Genomic DNA, 13,227 nt, shown 5'->3' on the forward strand with positions numbered 1-13,227 from the left:
CAACAACCAGAATATTCTGATTCTAACCTCTGCTTGACAGAAAAAAATGTTTAGTCACTTTGATAGACAACATTCCTCTTTCAAGAGACCCTGTCTACTAATGTTAATCAGTACTGCAGACTTTTTTTCTGTCTTCACCCCTTGTGGCTGAGGAATACTCTGTCTTTCTCCCCCGCCACCATGTATGAAACAGACTATTTATCCTGCACATAAAAGCATGGTAATTGGGATGACCTGGTTTGAGGGAATACTGGTGATCTGTTTGAGCCCAAAAGGGAGAAAACACAGTAGCTGAAAAATAGTCTGTTACATAATTAGTATTTACCTTCTTAGGCAGACAAAACGAGCAGCAGGTTTCACATGTGCAAGAGGGTGTATCTCCTGGGTTTTGTGCTTGCAAATGCGTGCTGAACCTGGTGTTCCTTTATGGCAGCACACTGGCTGTACATGAAATTTCAGCAACTATGTGGGAGCAAGCTAGCCTATAAACCTGTGGTGTACACTGGTACAGTTTCATGTTTTGCTGCACCATCAGCACAGCTGCAGATTTCCTCCACAGCCTGTGATTTTAAATGTCAGTGACTTCAGCCTTTAGGTGCTCCTCTTTCCTTTGGGAGAGCTGCCAGGTAGCACAAGGTGACCCTTAAAGCACTGGGATTAATAGCAGTTACCTTAGTGATGATGGTCAAAGAGGAGAGGGCGTTAGATAAGAAAAGCTGATCCCCCCTCCACTCTCTGCCCTCCTTGCAAAACAGCAGAGACACAGAGGGTATTTCAGTGTGCCCGGGCCTCAGCCCCTGCGCCTGGACTTCTGAACAGAGGAATTCGTTCACGCTTTTATGTCTTTTGGGTGGAACCAAACTCAGGGTGGAAACTGGCTGGGTTGTTATGTGTTGTTTTCTTTTTTTTTCTCGTTTCCTTAGGAGAGCTTCTATTTGATTCACCTTCTCTGTTTCTTTAAGCCCAGCCAGGCTCTGACCACCCTGTCTCCTGCTCGTCACCATGCATAGTCACAGCCTCAGAGCAAGCACAAAACATTTTCTCGTTCCCTGGAGGTTTTCCACTTCTGCCCTCACTCGGGTCCTCAGCTACAGGCGCTGAGCCGAGCCGGTTCCCGGAGACCATGCCCTTCCCTACTGCGAACGCCTCCGTAACTTCGTGCCTCCCCTGGCCCGGCTCGCCCAAGCATCGGTGCAGCCGGCAGGACAAACGCCCCCCGCCCCGGGAGGCACTGCCTCCTCCCTCCGCAGCCCCCCGGGAAAAGCGAGAACCGAGCCTCCCCCGGGATAGCCCGACCCAGAGGGAGCGATTTACCCGTTCCTGCTCGGCAGCCGCGCCCAGAGCATCAGGCGCCGTCCTACAGCCCGCGGGAGAGCCGGGCTGCCCGGGGAGCCCGCAGCGCCGCTCCCCTGCGCCCCGCCGCCGGCACCCCGGGCCCTCCGGCCCGCCGCGGGGGGTCCATGCGGCTCCGTCCTCCGCGTTATCTTGCCACTCTGCTTGTTGCTCACTTCTCTCCCGCAAATTTTTCTCCTCCCTCTCGGGCGGTGAGGGTGGGATCAAAGGCATCAAAGCCTAAACATGTGACTCCGCCAGCACAGGGATGCTCGGAAGGAAAGGGGAGCTGAGGCGAGCCAGAAATCGAAAAGCCGCGAGGGGGGAGGTGTGCGAAAGCAGGTTAAGAAGTAAAAATCCAATCGCCTGAGTCTCTGAGGACTCGCGGGTCGAGATCTCAGCCCAGCCAGAGCCCCCTTTATTCCCGCTCTGTGGTCCTCGAATACCCCATGGGGGGCAGCGAAACGCCAGCCCGGGTAGTGCTGTCGAGCCCCGCGGCCTCTGCGGCTGCACAAGCCTGCACAAACCCTTCCCAGACGGGATTTCTAATGCGCTCCAGTCTTGTGTCAGGTGTATCTATCAGCTCCTATGGCCGTGCCTTTGTGACACTGCCCCGTCTTCTCCTTCTGCATAGAATCATAGAATAGTTTGGGTTGGAAGGGACCTTCAAAGCTCATCTGGTCCAACACCCTGCCATGAGCAGGGACATCTTCACCCAGATCAGATTGCTCAGAGCCCCGTCCAGCCTGGCCTGGGATGTCTCCAGGGATGGTTCATCCACCACTTCTCTGGGCAACCTGGGACAGGGTTTCACCACCCTCACTGTAAAAAATTTCTTCTTCATGTCTGACCTGAATCTCTTCTCCTTTAGTTTAAAACCATTACCGCTTGTCCTGTCACAACAGGCCCTGCTAAAAAGCCTGTCCCTATCTTTCTTATTGGCCTCTTTTAAGTACTGAAAGGCCGCAATGAGATCTCCTTGGAGCCTTCTCTTCTCCAGCTGAACAAACCCAACTCTCTCAGCCTGTCCTCCCAGCAGAGCTGTTCCAGCCTCTGATCATCTTGGTGGCTCCTCAGCCCCCTCTCCAACAGGTCCATGTGTGTCCTGTGCTGAGGGCTCCAGAGCTGGACACAGGACTCCAGGTGGGGTCTCACCAGAGTGGAGCAGAGGGGCAGAATCACCTCCCTCCACCTTCTGGACACGCTCCTTTTGCTGCAGCCCAGGATATGATTTGCCTTCTGGGCTGCAAGCACACACTGCTGGATCGTATCTAATCTCTCATCCACCAGTACCCCCAAGTCCTTCTCAGCAGGGCCGCTCTCAATCCCTTCATCTCCAGCCTGGATTTATATCAGGGGTTGCCCTGACCCAGGTGCAGGGCCTTGCACTTGGCTTTGTTGGACCTCATAAGCTTCACATGGGCCCACTTTTTGAGTTTGTCCAGGTCCCACTGGATGGCGTATCATCCCTCAGCTGTGTCAGTTGCACCACTCAGCTTGGTATCATCTGCAAACTTGCTGAAGGTGCACTGGATCCCACTGTCTACATCACTGATGAAGAAGTTAAACAGTACTGGTCCCAGTATGGACCCCGAGGGACACCACTTGTCACCGGTGTCCCTCCAGACATTGTGCCTTTGACCACAACTCTCTGGGTGCGACCATCCAGCCAGTTTCTCATCCGCCAAACAGTCCAATGCATGGCTCCCATCCCTCCCTAGTCAGCAGCTGGTTCATTTTCTGGTCTGCGGCTCCATGCCACACACCGAGCCCCTTGCCAGGTCTCCAAATCACGGTGCCTCACTTCATGGAGAGACAGATCACTCCCTGCGTGCTGAAGTGGAAAGTCCGTGCTTCAGAGTTACTGGCAGATTGTTTCATGTGCGTGTCAAACATGATATGTACAAATGCTAAGCTTTCACTCTAATAATCTGTAATGAACTCATTACAGATGTATTCATTGAAGTGGGGAGGCCCATCAGCTACACAAAAATTTTTGTCAGGCTGTTCAAGATCCAAAAATCATATAAAACTGTTCCAAGAGTGCCTCTGACCTGTTAATTTCCTACCTTCTCTCTGTGTTCCATTTGCCTGTTCTTCTACGTACATACCTTTCAGCCCCACGGCTATAACACTTAATTATAGAAATTGTTTCTAACTACAGCTATCCAAAATATGCCTCAGAGAAAGTTTTATGTCTTTCAGTCTTTCATTGTCAGGAACTGTAAGAACTCCTTAGTTTTGTGCCTGCAGCTTCAGAAAACATAGTGCATATATTTAGGCCAAGTTGTTTTAAGGCTCTGACCTCTCTCTTACCTCTAGGAAAAATCAAAATAATAATTTTAAAAAAATCCCTTACACTGTTTCACTAAAGCACAGATATAATTTTGCCAAAGCCCAGTCCTGTGATCAGAAGCTTCCAGTAGGATGCATAATTTTTTTAATGTATCAATTTATATTATTCCCTCTGACAAGCATGATGAACAAAGGAACTCAGTTATGCATGCCTGTGACCCCTACTCATTACAACTGGCAAGAGCTGTCCCTCAGCTAAGGCTTCTTATTGTGGAGACAATGCAGATGAAGGGGGGAAAAGCCGGAGAAACAGTAATGTTCATAATAATAACACAATCAGCTATCACATTTGAGTTCCTATAGTGACCTCCTCTTCTAGGAAAAGGTGAGGCACGCTGGAGGGTCCACAGGTTTACCTACATGCATTGTTACTCTGAAAATAATAAGGAAAGACAGTAGAAGAAAGCATAGTTTCTCAGGTGGTTTGCTTTCCAAAATCCTTTGCTGACTACCTCTGCCTCTTTTTCTACCAGCTTCTAATGATGATGACTCATACTCTACCTTTTACTTATATGTTCTCATGCTTGCAAATATTGACACACTGGAAACAAAATACATCCTGGAACAGAACACAGGCAAAAGGGTGCATGAGAGTACTGGAAGTAAGAAAGAGATCAGACATTCCTAGGAGGTCCATCAGCGTGTTCTTCCCAGGATCAGAGTTGCAGAATTTGTGAGACGCAAAAATTTTTTTCCAATTCTGTGTCAGTATGCGCGTGGCAGAGTCATTATTGAGTGACATCAGCAGAAACACATGTCACATTGCACCCAGTAACACATTTCAGATGGGGTTTCAGCCAGCAGAACAATTTGGTAGTAATAATTCCTTTCAGAATGGGCCAGAAGGACTTTTCTTTGGGAATAAGTATTTAGGTAATTGTAACTTTGTGAGGAGCCTTTCCGCCTAGTCTTCTCTACTCCCACTTTACTTGCTTGCTTCTCAGGTAGCACTTGACTTCCATCCTTAAACACTTCTTTATTTGAAACAGCTTCTGTCAGACCCGAAAGACTGAGGGAGAAAAGTCACAAGTGACTTTGGGGCAGTGGCACAGTTTACAAAACAGCCTGTCATCCCTGACTAATCATTCTTGCCACAGTGCCATCTCCTGTTCTGCACTAGCATAAGGGAGGCTGATTTTGCTAAAAATTAAACCTTTTCTTATGATGGATTATTTCTTATCGGGATCACTTTATCTCTTTGTTTCCCCACACCAAATGACTATGTCAGCACAGCAGGAACAGGTCTAGAAAGCAGAGATTAACATTTTGCGACACAACTGCTCATGCAGTAATCTGACTGCAACCTGAAATGCTCAGAAGAAATAGTGACTTCTGAAATCATTCAGCCTGTACAATAACAGGATGATACTTTACAATTATGATCAGAAAAAAATTAAAAAGTTATGAGAATTGTATTCGAGTAGAGGAGGTTCATCCCAGCCATCCAGACCTGAGTATTCTCTATTGCCAAAGCAGCCAACCCCTCTGCCATCCATCCCCTCTAAGAACTCTCACAGCACCGAGCATTTGTGCAAGGCAATGACCTTAATATTTTCTTTTGCTTTGAGATCAGGTCCAGCTCCTGCTTTTCATAAACACAAGTGTTAGAAGCAGGACAAGCTAGTTGGCCGATGTTTAGGTGCTTGCACAACGTGGAGAGGAGCAGAGCAGAAATTCACAGTCTTGGCGGCTGCTGAATTGAGAAGCCTGGTTTCTTACAGAGTTGTGTCGTTTGTGCCCTGTGCATCACTGTTAAAATATCCTTGGCTCCTGTCTCATGGCCCTCACTCCCCAGTTCCTTAGCTGTCCTCTCACACTGAGGTCCTGCTGCTCTGTGTTTTTACCAGAAGGCAAGAGCGCATGGCTGTGTGTGCTCTAGTTGACATGGAGCTACATGTGCTGATGATCCAGCCAACAAATCAAACGTGCAGGTTCCCGTCTGGTGTGTGCTGGAGGCTCTCAATGGGATGGAGAGGTAGGTCTCTGCTCTACATGAGATGGCATGAAGTATACAGCAGCAAACTTATTTGAGACCTGCCTCTTTCAGCCATTTGCAATGAAATTGGACAAATGTATTCAAAATTTATTAGGGACAGGGAGGAAACTGTGAAAAGCCATTAAAAAAAAATCTAAAAATAATATTTTTAAAAAAAATTGTAAGTTTTTTGTCCTTAGGAAAAAAGAAAAACAAACAAAACTGCCAAACCAAACCAAACCAACAACGAAAACCCACAGAACAAAACAAAAACCAACCAAACAGCCCACCCCACAAGTGATTGCATTCTACCAGGTGGAATTAATAGTACATTTAGCACAATATGTTGTACCACTTTGTGTATAACTTGGTCAGCTGTAAAGGCTGTGCTTCTTCTACCTGCTGCCAGCTGCACAATAGGTATCTTAATTTTCTAGGTATCTCCTGTTCACTTCAACAGCTAACTTTTAAAGTATTTTTATTCACTTGCTACATATTTATAGGAAAGAATCCAAAATAAATAAATAAATATGTCCTGCTTATGTTCTGCATTTTAAGAAGCAGCAGACATTTCTGATGGCTGTTTTGAATAAGAATACAATATTGATGATAACCAAAGTACATACAGTGGCTTTCTGTGTTTTTATTTTATACTTGGTATTGATCGCTGCGGACAAAACATGTTCAAAGTCCTTTGTTGTTTACTGGAGACACAGTGAATTCATGTCAGGGCTGCTGTGTTTGACTTTAGACAATGGCTGTGAGATAAAATACAGCTCCAAAGGGGATGAATTTGTGCCGGCTTAGCTGTCTAGCATACACTAATATTCTCTGAAAAGGCTGAAATATTTTTATCTCCTTTTCATGCTGGTCTGTGTGCTTGGTTATCTATCCAGAACTAAGCACTCTTCGTGTATTTCCCAGGCCTTCCCTCTATACAGCTTCTTGTATACAACAACATTCCAGACTTTTCAGGCTTATACCAATAACTTATTCATCTTGTAGATCACAGTATCACAGTATCACAGTATGTTTGGGATTGGAAGGGACCTCAAAAGATCATCCAGTCCAATCCCCCTGCTGGAGCAGGAACGCCTAAGTGAGGTCGCACAGGAACATGTCCAGGCGGGTTTGAATGTCTCCAGAGAAGGAGACTCCACAACCCCCCTGGGCAGCCTGTTCCAGTGTCTGTCACCCTTACTGAGAAGAAGTTTTTTCTCAAATTTAAGCGGAACCTCTTGTGTTCCAGCTTGATCCCATTACCCCTTGTCCTATCATTGTTTGCCACCGAGAAGAGCCTGGCTCCATCCTCATGTCACTCACTCTTTATATATTTATAAACATTAATAAGGTCCCCCCTTAGTCTCCTCTTCTCCAAACTAAAGAGACCCAGCTCCCTCAGCCTTTCTTCATAAGGGAGATGCTCCACTCCCTTAATCATCTTTGTTGCCCTACGCTGGACCCTCTCCAGCAGTTCCCTGTTCTTGAACTGAGGGGCCCAGAATTGGACACAATATTCCAGATGTGGTCTCACCAGGGTGGAGTAGAGGGGAAGGAGAACCTCTCTCAATCTACTAGCCACCCCCCTTGTAATACACCCCAGGATGCCATTGGCCTTCCTGGCCACAAGGGCACAGTGCTGGCTCATGGTCATCCTGTTGTCCACCAGGACCCCCAGGTCCCTTTCCCCTACACTGCTCTCTAATATGGAATTTCCCAACCTATACTGGAACCTGGGGTTGTTCCTGCCCAGAGGCAGGACTCTACACTTTCCCTTGTTAAATTTCATTAGGTTATTCCCCGCCCAACTCTCCAGCCTGTCCAGGTCCCGCTGGATGGCAGCACAGCCTTCTGGTGTGTCAGCCACTCCTCCCAGCTTAGTGTCACCAGCAAACTTGCTGATAGTACACTCTATTCCCTCGTCTAAATCGTTAATGAATATACTGAATAATATTGGCCCCAGTACTGACCCCTGAGGCACTTCACTAGATACTGGCCTCCAACTAGACTCCGCACCATTGACTACCACTCTCTGGCTTCTCTCCTTAAGCCAGTTTGCAACCCACCTCACTACTCTATTGTCTAGACCACACCTCCTCAACTTAGCTGTGAGGATGCTGTGGGAGACTGTGTCAAAGGCTTTACTGAAGTCAAGGTAGACCACATCCACCGCTCTGCCATCGTCCATCCACCTTGTTACATTTTGACTCTTTGAGAACACAAACCGAGTATTTCAGAGAGCGAGGCAAAGGTTTTAGAGTCAAGTGTTTCTCCAAACTATCTGTTAAAACATGCTGGCTATCAGTTACTTGCTCTGTGTTGCAAGAATACTCTGTACCAGTGTACTTCTTGCAGTTGCTAAAAACCAGAGTGGGGCTAAGAGGCAAAACACAAGATTTCCAAACTGAGGGTCAGACTGGAATTATCCCCCAGGGACTGCTGGAAATCTCTTAATTTTCCCTTGCAGAATGGAGTAAAGTAATTCTGTATGGGTACTGGGCACATTTCACTAAGCAATTATTTGGCTGTGTGAGAAGCACAGCGCATTAGTAATTGCTCTGCTCTTTCTCTGCAGATTTTGGGTGTGCACTTCTGGAACTAAAGGTCTGATACTCGCATGACAGAAATGGACCATCTAGCTGGAAAGATTCAGTACCACTCATACAAGGTTTCAACTACACAAAGACTCTCAGGAAAATGGTATCCAATTATGATATTTGAGAACTGCTTCACATCTCTAAGGGCAGTACTATTGGAATTTAAAAGCTTTTAATTCAGTTTAGCTTGAATGGTCTTGGGAAGTGAAAGAAGCAAAATAAATGTTAGCCTTTTCTCATTCTACATAATAGTGTCTGTACAGGATGTAACACAGGGACTACCATAGTTCACTTTTAGTTCATATTTTTAATTCATTCAGACTTTTATTTTTTTTTTTTACTGTTTGAGTTCAGATAAGTCCTGGGAGGCCAACCAGAGGCACCAGCTTTATTTGAAGAAGGACATAAAAGTCCATGACTAGTCCATGATTTAGGATAACCTGCTACAATTACTAGTGCTACATTGGCTAGTATAAAGATGCAAGTGATTTCTCTAGAGTTTATTTTGTAAATTCTGTAAATTTCACTGCTGGTGAGTAATGAATATTTTCAAATAAATCTTATCTTCAATAAATCTTATTTTCCTTCTCTCAGTCTCATAGTGTAACAGGATAGAGCTTATGAAGACATGAAGCAATTTCTGAACAGCAGCTCTTTAAAATTTAAACACATCTACTAGGATGCATACTGGACACAGGCTCATTTTCAGGAAACTCTTCATAGCATTGTTTCCAGACCCATTTACACACTGGAATCCTCCATGCACAGACAGCAATTTTAAGGGCGTATGCTGCCCAGCAACTGAAATAGAATACATTCAAGCTCCTGCTCCATTTGCTGGGCTTTTTATTTTTCATTATCATTATTGCAACTGGGCAGTGAGGCAGCAAGACAACAGCCAGTAACCCCTGTTGAGACATCCCAGTCTGAGTTACTCACTGGCTGGAGTCTTTCAATCGTCTGGGTGTGAGGAGAGTGAACCAGAGACTGAGAGAGCACTTGTGGTCTCTGTGGTCTTGACTCTTAATTGAGCTGCTTCCAGTATTTACCTTTTTACATCTCCAGGGCTGTCCGGTTCTTCAGGCACTTCTAGCATGAGTGTTGCCAGCACACAGTCTTTGGCTTATTACAGAACAACATATTTATAACATGCTGAGCTGTGCAAAAGCTGCTGTTGTAACTACATAGTTAGATAATATGCAAAGCTCATATTCAGAAAAAGTATGAGAGGCCATCCTTATGAGTTACCAAACAGGAAGGGCAAGTAGGTAAAACATGTTTTACAGACCTTATTGTTTCCGTAAAATAAAACCACTTAATCATCTTTTGCATTCACATTTATATTCTCCATTTAGCTTATAGCATCAAGTGTTTCTCTACAAAAGGAAGACAAACAGGGAATTAACATGACAAAACAAAAGCGAGATTTTCTGTGCAGAATATAAAAGCCACTTAAACGTTTCTATCCAAGTCACTTTCTGGTCAGATGACAATGAATTTCATTCCTATACCTGAGAAAAGTATAATTTGCATCTCCCTCCCCATATGTGTGCTGTAAGTATTCTAGTATGCTGTAGGATTAACTTAGATGAGCAATAATTAACTTAGTCAAAAAAAAAAAAAAAAGTAGTACAATTTCTTTTTACAGTGAAGCAAGAACCCACTTAGTCCATGAGTAGTCACTACAGTTTATGTCTGTTTATTTTCTTCAGTCAGCTTGCCTGCCAAGAAAATTATATCATCTTAAATAATATAAATGGCAATTGTTGGATAGATCAAGGATGCTGTAGAGTGGTATATTTGTGTGTGATCTGATGCACACACTGCATTGGGTGGATATTATTAGGTACAGTACCCTGATGTTATTAAATACAGTTCCACTGGTGACCCTAAAAAAGATGTGCCTAGCACAACACACTACGCATTTTCATTCTGTTTCATTTCCACAGCAACAACATTAGCTACTTCACAACATTTGTGAGAGAAAAACAAAAATTATCCTATTTTTTACAGCACATCCTTAACCACAAAGAGGTAAAGACAAAGTCATACCAAGAGGATGGGATACTAGAACAAACCTTAAAGAACCAAATTTTGCGCAAGGACTGAAGCTTTGTGCTTCAAAGGTCAGACTAAAAAAAAATAAAAATCTTTTTGCCAATAAGAAAGGAACATCTTTTAAGACACTAGTGTTTCTATTTTTGCTTCAAAGCACCACCGATCAAAATAGCAGAATAAGCTAGAATCATCTTGGAGTATGTAGCCAGCACATGAGAAAATTAAGGGGGTTAGGAAGTTCAGTCTAAGCTCTTTGTCCTCTTTATTTATTTATTGTAGTTGTTTTACCAAGGAAAGAGCTAAATTTGCTTTGAAGCCAAAGACCTGCACAAGCATCTGGTACTCTTATTTGGAAGTATGTTCTACTAACATGCATATTCCTGTTTGTTTGTTTCTGTTTTGGTTTTTTCCTTTTTGAGGCTTTTGCTACCTTTCCTGTGAACTACATGATCTAATCTAGTAGGCTCTGAGCATATGTGCAAGCTACCACAGCACACTTCCACACCTGCTGTTTTATGGTATCTGGCATGGGGTTATCATGAAGTAACTACTGTGGTTACAGTTTACAATCCAGCGAATGAAAGTCTGACTTGTGTGCTGACACAAAAGGATAACTTTTTCCACATAATTATTTACGGCAAGGGCTTTGCTTCATTTGATTTTGGGGTCTGATTATCTCTTTTAGGGCAGTTAGTCAGCTGTGAGCATTGTGCATACTATTTTGCTTTGCCCATTCACATTAGCTGCCTGAAGGTCACATTTTTCTAGCTTATTTTCCTAGGCTAGCTGCTCTTTGTGAGGCCAAAGTCCTCAGGTCCATTTGTCCAACCTCATTAATTGCATGTGCAACTTGCAATCGCCTTCTCCATCTGCCACCAACAGCACCAGGAGCTGACTGGCTGATTCTACTCCCTTCCTGTCCCCTGGTATTTCCTCAGCAGACTCCAGGGCACATAACCTTTCTGGCAAAACAGTGGATTTCTCTCAGCTCCCCAGGGCAGACCTTCCGTTAGGCATAATCTCTGAGCCAGTTTCACTAACAGGTTTTAGCGGGATCAGCTATCGCACCACCTCCCATACAGCCTTTCTTCTTGAAGGCAATACAGTTATTTTCGCTGGATGAAAGGTCATTCTAGGTACTGCCCTGGGTGTGACCAACTTCCAAATTTAACTACCTATCTGTATGTTGCCTGTCCAGACACATCTGTGTAAGGTGTGAGCAGTTCCCCGCACTGTGTCTCAACATCTTGCCTTACTGAAGAGCACGCATGTGAAGCCAATGGGTTGAGCTTTCATAACAAACTTTGTTGCATGCTACTGCTCTTACAATTTGAGGGAGAGCCAACATCTGAGGTTTTACAGGTCGTTTTGATTAGGAATAGTGATGGACTGCTGATGGGTGATGCTGAGCACAGCCCTGGTCACAAGTCTTGTCCACAGGAGGAGAATCAATCAATCAATCAATCAGAGCATCCTTCTGCAGTCACAGCCCTAGTACACTAAGAGCTCAACATTGTCTCCTCCGTAAGCTATTCCTTATACGACTTTATTTACTCAGTTCATCTCAGCAATTGCAAATGAAGGACTCTAGTTGAACCTGCCAGTTTCAAGAAAAAACAGCCCTACCTGTCACATTCCTAGTAGATTCTGAATAATTGCAAATTGCTGCAGGACATCCTCTGCAGTTCCTCTTCAATGTCATTAGATTGCTTAGTTGTCCCAGTTTCTTCACTGAAGTATCTCAACTATTAATACTCCCTCTCTTCTGCTCCTTAGTGCTTGTCTTTATGCTTGTATTTTTTCCCCACATCTCCTTGTATTGTCTGTGCATAACAATTCACAAGGACATGATGGTTAATCAATAAAAAGCACTAAAGGGAATGGCACATTCCTTGTACTGGAGAGGAGCTCAGAGGAAATGACTATCAGGAATTACATAAAATCAGAGTGGTGAGGGCACAGAGGACGGAAAGGAGGAAGGGGATAATCTTTGTGTCCTGAGTTTGCCATTTGTGTGGAAGCTACACAGATATCCTGAAGCACAGCCACCTCTTTTTTTAGCACTATAATCTATCTGTCTGAAAGAACTTTCCCCATTTTATGGCAGTCCCAAACACTATGCAGTACGCAGTGTATGACAGAGCAGCTCAAGGATTGGCTTGAATGCTTATCTAAAGCATTAACATAGATGTGGAAGAGAATGTACAGAGTAGAAAGGTGCTTTGCAGAAATGGATTTTTCTTTCCCCGTGGAGGAGATGCCAAGGTGCACAGAGATAAAAGACACAGCCCAAAATAAATATGAAAAGGTTGTAACTGTGTCCGTTTCAGTTACAGGTTTGCTGTGATGAAGTAAAGCCAACCTGCCTGGGATCAACACCTGAGAAACAATATGTTGAGGGGAAAAAAAACAAGTACAAAGCAAAGGCAGGAAAAACCACAAGGACTGAAAGCTATGCTGACTTAAAGACCTGATGTGGGATACATTCAACTCAACAAAAACCTCCTTCTGGTTTTGAACACTTTGGTCAAGGGCTGGCTGCACTGAGAATCAATGACTTACCAGCCGTTTCTTACTCAGCTGAGGGGTCTCCAGCTGCAAGGAAATGCTGTGAACAAAAAATTCAATAAATAAATAAATAAATATATACACACACGTATATACATATATATATCTATATATAATTTTTTCAATTAGGAGAGGTTTGAATGCAACTTTTTATAAAAATCCCCTGAGGTACCCACCTTTCTGTCTCTGTTCCATGAAGTTTATTGTCTGCTGCAGTACAGCGTAGCTAACAGACTCCAAACAAGTGGGTCAGTTTCCTGGTCCTGGCTGCTCTCACGCTTGGTCCCAGAGCTGCAGCAGCTCCCTGACTCACTAAGCTGGTTCTGCCAACTGCAGGGGAAA

At 44.4% G+C, this 13,227-nt stretch overlaps 1 protein-coding gene and 1 long non-coding RNA gene across 6 annotated transcripts in view; one reads left to right on the forward strand and one right to left on the reverse strand.

Annotated features, from left to right (window-relative positions):
* The window catches only part of LOC110355706 (uncharacterized), a 25,840-nt gene extending 16,745 nt beyond the window's left edge, over positions 1-9,095 (forward strand). Inside the window, exon 3 of the long non-coding RNA XR_010469042.1 lies at positions 8,238-9,095. This is a non-coding gene — a long non-coding RNA (uncharacterized LOC110355706). The remainder of the gene's footprint in view (positions 1-8,237) is intronic.
* Positions 1-13,214, reverse strand: part of PGAP4 (post-GPI attachment to proteins GalNAc transferase 4) — a 23,273-nt gene extending 10,059 nt beyond the window's left edge. For 3 of the 5 annotated variants that reach the window (XM_065046408.1, XM_065046409.1, XM_065046407.1), the window contains exons 1-2: positions 13,062-13,214; positions 12,880-12,925 (exon numbers count right to left, since the gene is read on the reverse strand). The gene's annotated coding sequence lies outside the window, so the exon portion shown is untranslated. Of the gene's footprint in view, positions 1-1,314; positions 1,573-12,879; positions 12,926-13,061 lie in introns of those variants that run through there. The other 2 variants (XM_065046410.1, XM_065046405.1) reach the window with 1 other exon arrangement.
* Between the last annotated feature and the right edge of the window lie 13 nt (positions 13,215-13,227).

The sequence above is a fragment of the Columba livia genome, chromosome Z (assembly GCF_036013475.1).
Source record: "Columba livia isolate bColLiv1 breed racing homer chromosome Z, bColLiv1.pat.W.v2, whole genome shotgun sequence".
NCBI classification, from domain to species: domain Eukaryota; kingdom Metazoa; phylum Chordata; class Aves; order Columbiformes; family Columbidae; genus Columba; species Columba livia.